Source organism: Castor canadensis, chromosome 13, assembly GCF_047511655.1.
Source record: "Castor canadensis chromosome 13, mCasCan1.hap1v2, whole genome shotgun sequence".
NCBI classification, from domain to species: Eukaryota; Metazoa; Chordata; class Mammalia; order Rodentia; family Castoridae; genus Castor; species Castor canadensis.
In genome coordinates this window covers 123144994-123152462 of record NC_133398.1, presented here as the reverse complement: position 1 = coordinate 123152462, position 7469 = coordinate 123144994, and the positions used below count along the sequence as shown (strand labels likewise).

At 41.1% G+C, this 7469-nt stretch overlaps 1 long non-coding RNA gene across 2 annotated transcripts in view; it reads left to right on the top strand.

Annotated features, from left to right (window-relative positions):
- The first annotated feature begins 1206 nt into the window (after positions 1-1206).
- LOC141415584 (uncharacterized) overlaps positions 1207-7469 on the top strand; it is a 45372-nt gene continuing 39109 nt past the window's right edge. For both annotated transcript variants that reach the window (XR_012440565.1, XR_012440564.1), the window contains exons 1-2: positions 1207-1477; positions 3395-3529. This is a non-coding gene — a long non-coding RNA (uncharacterized lncRNA). The remainder of the gene's footprint in view (positions 1478-3394; positions 3530-7469) is intronic.

The window sequence follows — 7469 nt, the reverse complement described above, 5'->3', positions numbered from 1 at the left end:
ACTGGGGGTTGAACTCGGGGTCTCATTCTTGCTAGACAGACACTGTACCACTTAAGCCACATCACTGGCCCTTTTTGCTTGGGTTATTTTTGAGATAGGGTCTTGCTTTATGCCCAGGACTGCCTGGACATTGATCTTCCTATTTGTGCTTCCCAACATACGTGGGATGACAGGTGTGCACCACTGCACCCAGCCATTAGTTGACATGGGGTTTCTCAAACTCTTTTTTGCTCTGGAAAACCTCAAATTGCAACACCCCCTCCATCCCACAGTCTCCTCCTCCCAATCTCCAAAGTAGCTGGGATTACAGGTTTAAACTACTGCGCCCCACCTGTAGCAGTGTTCTTTAAGGGGATAGTTCCAAATTGATACTGCTTTCCGAGATTTCAGGGTATCCTGGAAGGAATCAGGTTCAGCCAGGTGGCTTTGAGTTGGCAAATAGTTTGCCACTTAAATAATTGTGTGATCTCAGCCCAGTTATTTAGATTCTCAGACCTAGAGTTTCCTTCTATCAAATGGAATTGTGTCTGCTCTTTTAGTTATTTTGAGAATTAAATTAACTCATTAACATAAAGCATCTAATCATGCTCAGTAAGCATTCAATAAACTGAGTTATTGTGATGGGGAAAAAAAAAAAAGGCACGGATGAGAGCTAGCCAAAGGTTTCATTTCTAAGGAACCATCGTATCTGTCACTCAATTGAGTTAAAATTTGCATAGTAAATAATAAGAGCCCAGTGCTGTTCCGTTCAAGTGCCCTAATACCACCTTCAGCCTAGGCACACCCAGTAGCCCCCACTAGTAAAAGCCTGCCTATGTTAGCTTCCAGCTATAAGCTGTTTAGTCAGGTTTGCAGTAAAGGTGGAGAAAAGCTTTGGATGACCAATTAGCAGCAGAATAACCCAAATCAAGAGAGAAATCACAATGTGGAGTCTGTTTTTATCCCCTTCTTTTTAAGAAGTGAAGTCTAGCAACTGTCTTATTGCTGCCAAAATGACTGAAGTTGTTGACACTCTGAAGACAAGGTAGGACTTTACATGGTTGACTCCACAGCTCAAGGCCACTTCTCTGTGCTGAGGGCACCTCAATAGGGGAAGTAGAGGAAGCATAAGAAATAGGGGAAGCATAAGATGGTTCCCCAGGAAGCTTGGCGACTTCCTCTGGCTTTGGCATCAAACCCAGCACTGAATCTCCTCCAGCGCCTGTTCCGGCCTCCCGCCTGTCACCACACAGCCAGGCCGCCAGGCCTTCTGGAGCCAAGCAGTGGTGGCCAGGTTTTGCTCATATTCAGGCAGGAACAAGTCAGTGGTGTCTATGCCTTTGATGAACTCCTGAAAACAGTGTTCAATGGACACTTTGTCCTTGGCAGGGACCTGGGACACATGCTGCAAGCCATGAGCCTCTTCATCTCAGCCCTGGGCATCTTGCAGGAACTGCACTCCGCGCCTGTACTGCCACAAGAGCGCCTTCATCTGCAGGTAGAGTCGCCACAGTGCCTGGAGCTCCCAGGCTGCCATTGGAGTCTCTCCAACTTGGAGTAGTGCTTCAGCTTTAGCCCCTCCTTCAAGGTGGTCAGCTGGTCCAGGACACCTCTGAGCAGGCATTTTACCACGGGGTCCAGCATGGTCTAGGTGCTGACCAGCTGATAGTTCCAGATGAGCCTCTCCCTATCCTGGGAAGGGAGCAAGTGCACCTCCTCAGGAAAGACCTCCAGGGAAGTAGGTGGGCAACAGGTTACCAGGCCTCAAGCTCCTTTCAAATTGAGACAGGGAGGACTGAGGCATAGCAGATGCTACTGGTCACCTGCCCAGTATCCATGTTTTGCTTCTTTTCTACCCAAAGAGCCCCAAATCTTTGGGGGCAGTAATGTGGGTAACTAAAAATACTATATTCATTTCATGTTTCCCTTACAGTCGGGGGTATGATAGAAGCAGAAGTCTTGGGGGGGGCTGTGCCTCTGGGACAAGTGTAGACCTCTGCCCTTGCCAAGCCCATGGTCCTGATGCCCACACGGGACAGCTGTCTTGTCACTCTATGCTGAGAAGTGTGGACACAGCATAGCTGAGATCAAAGGAGTGGGGAATATCAGGGCCCCCCAAGTCAGCCAGCTTCCACTTACTACCTGGGGCATTTCATTAAGTAATAGGACCCCTATTTTATTACAGCCACTAATCATGGACTTTTACAGCCAAATGCAGTTCTTTATTGAAAGAATATAGCCAAATTGCAGAAATTACATAAATAATTTTGAGGGAAATGAAATTTCAGATCGACCTAGTGTAATGTTTCTAGAAAAATCATCAAGACCTCCCACTCTGGTCTGTCCAGTGCTCTGCCCCATCTGGTGGATCTGTGGTCTCCAGTTCATCTCAAATATTCAGAGATCAGCTCTTCTCCAATGGGAACAGCCATTTCAGAGGAAAGTGCACCCATGACAAAGTCATGCAGACTCACAGAAAGTCTTGGCTCTTATTAGCTGGGTAGCCCTATATCCATGTTTTCAAGAAAACTAAGATGGTGCATATGCAGTACTAGGCACCTGGCCAGGCACACAAGGGCACTTAACAGATCTGCCTCTCTGTCCTTCCTATTATCTTTTCCTCCTTAGACAACAATTGGTTGTCTTCCATTCTACAGTAGTCTGGCTTATCCACAAGAAGATATGTTCTAAGGCTCCCAGTAGATGCCCAAAATTGGGTATACTCCCAAATCCTGTATGTGCTATTTTTTCCTTTATCTATGATAAAGCACCATATTAGAGTTAATTAGAGATAATTATAGCACCATATTAGAGTTATGTGAAGATAACCTCAAAATATCTTATTATACTGTATTCATTCTTCCTCTTCCTGAGATGATGTGAGAGTATACTTAAAACAAGCACTTTGTGACTTCTCTTCAGCCTCCTTTGGCTATCAAAATTGCCAGCATCACTACTCTTGCCCTTTGGGGCCATTATTAGTAAAATAACTTTTCATTGAAATGCCCTAGTAATCAACCTGATAACTGAGACAGCTCTAAGTGACTAACGGGTGGAGAATTATAGTGTGGCTATGCTGGACAAAAGGATGACTCCCATCCAAAGTGGCATGGAACCAACCATGTGAGAATTCTTCATGCTACTTAGAATGATGTCCAATTTTAAATTGTTAATTATTTTCAGAATTTTCCATTTAATAGTTCAATCTATGGTTGACCACAGGTAATTGAAGCCATGGAAAGCAAAGCCATAGATAAAGGGGGAATATTATATATGCATCACATTTTCTTGCAGGCAGACTGGGATTTCATTTGATGAGAATTTGGATCATAGTTCAAAATAGTACATATAAAAGTATCATAGTGTTGTGTGCAACCTTTGAAATAATGTAAAGATTTTCTTTTCTTTTTTTCAGTACTGGGGCTTGAACTCAGGGCCTACACCTTGAGCTACTCCATCTGTCCTAGGCTGGCTTCGAGCCATGATCCTCCTGATCTCCATCTCCTGAATAGCTAAGATCACAGGCATGAGCCACTGGCACCTGGCTAATGTAAGTGTTTTGAACAAAGAAATGGCAGGATCTAAAATGTTCACTGATCACTCTGGCTGTGAAGGGCAACAGAGAGGCATAGGGAGCCCCATTGGAGCCACCACTGTGGTCAGGCCAGAGATATGAGGGAGGGAGCCAGAGCAATAGAAGAGGTGGGTTGGACAGTGAGTGTCTGCATTGGTGTTGATGGGTCACTCAGGGGAGTGAATGTAGCTGGTAAGCAGGGAGAGCTGCAGCCTCTGTCTTGCTCACTGTTGTGCACTGTTTCACTATCATACCACATAGCAGCTGACAGGAGTGATATTTGAATGAATGAACAAATGAGGAAAGCATATACATTATTTATTGATAACACCATATGCTTGCTAGAAGTTCAGTAAGCCCAATTCAGTTTTATGGAGTATAATTGATGTATAAAAGTGTACAATTTGATAAGCTTTAAAACCTATTTGCTGTTTTGAAGCCATCACCATAATCAAAATAACAAACACATCACGCCCCAAAATTTCTCACTGTCTTTTGTAATTTTCTCCCTCCTCAACCTCTTGTTCCCAAGCAATCATTGACCCTCTTTCTATAATAGGATGTTTGTTTGTACTTTTGGGAGTTTTATATAAATGAAAATCCTGCTCTTCTTGGTCTGGCTTCTTACACTAAGATATTTTCACATTCCATTATGAATTGTGTGTGTATCGATTCAGTTATTCATTCATCTGAACATTCCTATTGTCTGTTTTTTTTAAAAAGCTACTTTGAACTTTTGTATACAAGTCTGTGTACAACGACTTTTCCTATCCTCATATGTTCAGAAACCTAGGAATACAATGAATAGATTCTATGTTTAACATTTTTTTAAATGCCAAAATGTTTTGCAAATTATTCCCAAGAGAAGGATGAGTTCTAATTCCTTCATGTCCTTCCCAACACTTCGTAACTTCGTATAGTCTAACCTTTCTAATAGGTGTGTGTCAGTATTTCATTAGGTTTTATTTATATTTCCTTAATGCCCATCTTCATGTGCTTTTCTTTTTTTTTTTTTTTGGTGGTGGTACTGGGGCTTGAACTTAAGGTGTACACCTTGAGCCACTCCACTAGCCCTTTTTTTTGTGATAGGTTTTTTGAGATAGGGTCTCACAAACTATTTGCCCTGAGCTGGCTTTGAACTCCTGATCTCTGCCTCCTGAGTAGCTAGGATTACAGGTGTGAGCCACTGGCACCCAGCTTTTCCTATGCTTCTTTGCTACCTATAGAGCTTTAGTGAAGAGACTGTATAAATACTTTGCTCATTTTTTCAGTTATTTGTTTTATTATTGAGTTTTAGAGTTCTTTATATATTCATTATTTTTTTAATCAGACATGTACTTTGAAAATATTTTCTCCTGTATTTTGTTCTAAAAGTTTATAGTTCCAGGTGTTAATACATATAATATATATAGGTCTATGATCTAGTCAGACTTAATTTTTGCATGTAGTATGAGGGATAGATGCAGGTTCATTTATTTCCTTCCTTCCTTCCTTCCTTCTTTCCTTCTTTCTTTCCTTTCCCACCCTCCCTTTTGTCTCCTTTTGTTTATTTCTTCTTTCATTCCTTCATTTGTTCCTTCCTCCTTTTTCTTCCTTTTCTTCCTTTCCTTTTTGCCTATAGATATCCAACTGTTATACCATCATGTGTTGAAAACACTATCCTCCTCTGCATTGCCTTTGTAGCTTTGTCAAAATGCAGGTGCCCATATATGTGTGGATTCATTTCTGGACTCTTCTTTTTGTTGTGGTTGCAGTACTGGGGTTTGAACTAGGGGCCTCATGCTTGCTGGGCAAGTGCTCTACCACTTGAGCCACTCTGCCAGCCCTGACTCTTCTATTTCATTATTCTATTTGTCTGTTTTTATGCCAATATCATTTTTCTTGATTGTTACAGTTTAATAATAATTCTTGAAATCAGATAGTGTTATCCCTTCAAATTTTTATTCTTTTTCAAAATTATTTTTGCTATTCTAGAACCCTTGCCTTTTCATGTGGGCTTTAGAATCATCATGTCAATTTCTTTTAAAAAACTGCTAGAGTATTAATTACATTCACATTAACTGTATAGAACAAGTTTGAGCAAATTGACATCTCAAGAATATTGAGTCTTTTTGTGCAGGAGCAATGCACATTTCTCCATTTATTTAGCTCAGTTTTAATAGTTCCCAGAATATAGATATTTCACATATTTTATAATATTTCTACATAGAACATTTCAGTTTTGGTGATATTGTAATGATACTTTAAGATTTCAAATTTTAATTTGTTGCTAATAGAAATACAATTGATTTTCTTTCTTTCTTTTTTCGATGATACTAGGGGTTGAACCCTTAGGACTTATGTTTGCTAGGCACTCCACCACTTGAGCCACTCTGCTCGTCTTTTTTCCATTAGTTATTTTGAGGTAGGGTCACCCCAGCTGGCCTGACCTGTGATCTTCCTATTTATGATTCCCCCATAGCTGGGGATGATAGGTGTGTGCCACTGTCCCCATTCATTGTTTGAGATGGGGTCTTGGGAATATTTTTCCTGGGCTGGCCTCCACCTGCAGTCCTCCTGATGTCTGCCTCTCACAGGTGTGAGCCACCATGATTAGCCCAATTTTCATATATTAATTTCATTTCCTCCATTATTGTTAAATTCACCTATTGGTTCTAAGTAGCTTATCTGTTTTCATTAGGTTTTTTTGCAGACATGATGGCAGTTACATATAAAAAGTTTTAGTTCTTCCTTTCCTATCTTGATGCTCTTATTCCTTTTCCTTGTCTAATCACCTTGACTAATCCTCTAGTGCAATGCTGAATAGCAATAAAAGACATTTCTTTTTCCTGATATTGGAAGAAGACATTCAGATTGTTATTCTTTTGGTGGTACTGTGATTTGAACTCTGGGCCTCACACTTGCTAGGCAGGTGCTCTACTACTTTGCCAGCTCTGACATTCAGCTCTAAGATGAAATATGATGTTAGTTGCAAGTGTTCCTAGATGGCTTTTGTTCTGTTCTGTTCTGTGGCATAATGGAAAATAAAGTTTGGTATTTGTCCCCAATTCCTGGTCCAGTGCCCCAAAAGTCTTGGGATCTTCTGAATGATGGGAATGGTTGGAGCATCTTTTGTTATCTATAACCTGTGCCTTTCCATCATGCTGGTTGAGCTCAGAAGGTGACTTTCAGTGGGTTCTAAGATAGCTTAGGCTGGGGGCTGGTCACCAGAAAGACCACCCCATGACTAGAGGGTTGGAACTTTTAGCACCCCACCAAGTTTCTGGGGAGAGGACAGAGAGGCTCAAGATTGGTGGCCAATGATTCGATCAATCATTCCTATATAATGAAACCTCCATAACATCCCTAAACAGAAGAGTTGTGGAGCTTCTGAACACACTGTGGGGAAGGTATCTGCAAATCACCTGAATGTTTATGTCTCCTGTAAATTTATATATTGAAATATAACCCTTAAAGTGATAATACAGGAGGTAGGGACTTGGGGAGATGATTAGGTCATGAAGGCAGAAATGTCATTATTGGGATTAGTGTTCCTATAAAAGAGACTGAAAAAAGGCTATATTGTCTTTTCCACCCTGTAAGAATGGAGCAAGAAGGCACTGTTTATGATGAAGTAGGCTCTTACCAGAGACCAAATCTGCGTTGATTTTAGAATTCCCAGCACCCAGAACTGTGGGAAGTAAATGTTTGTTGTTAATCAATTACCTAATTTATATTTTTTTCAATCTGTGGACTGAACTCAGTTATATATATAATTTTTTTTGGCAGTACTGGGGTTCAAACTAAGGGCCTCATGCTTGCTGGACAGGTGGGTGCTCTATCTCTTAAGCCATCCCTTCAGTTTGAGCCCTGTATTTTTTTTTTTTATAGCAGCCTGATCAGACTAGACAGTACAGTAGTACTGAGAGTGGGGACT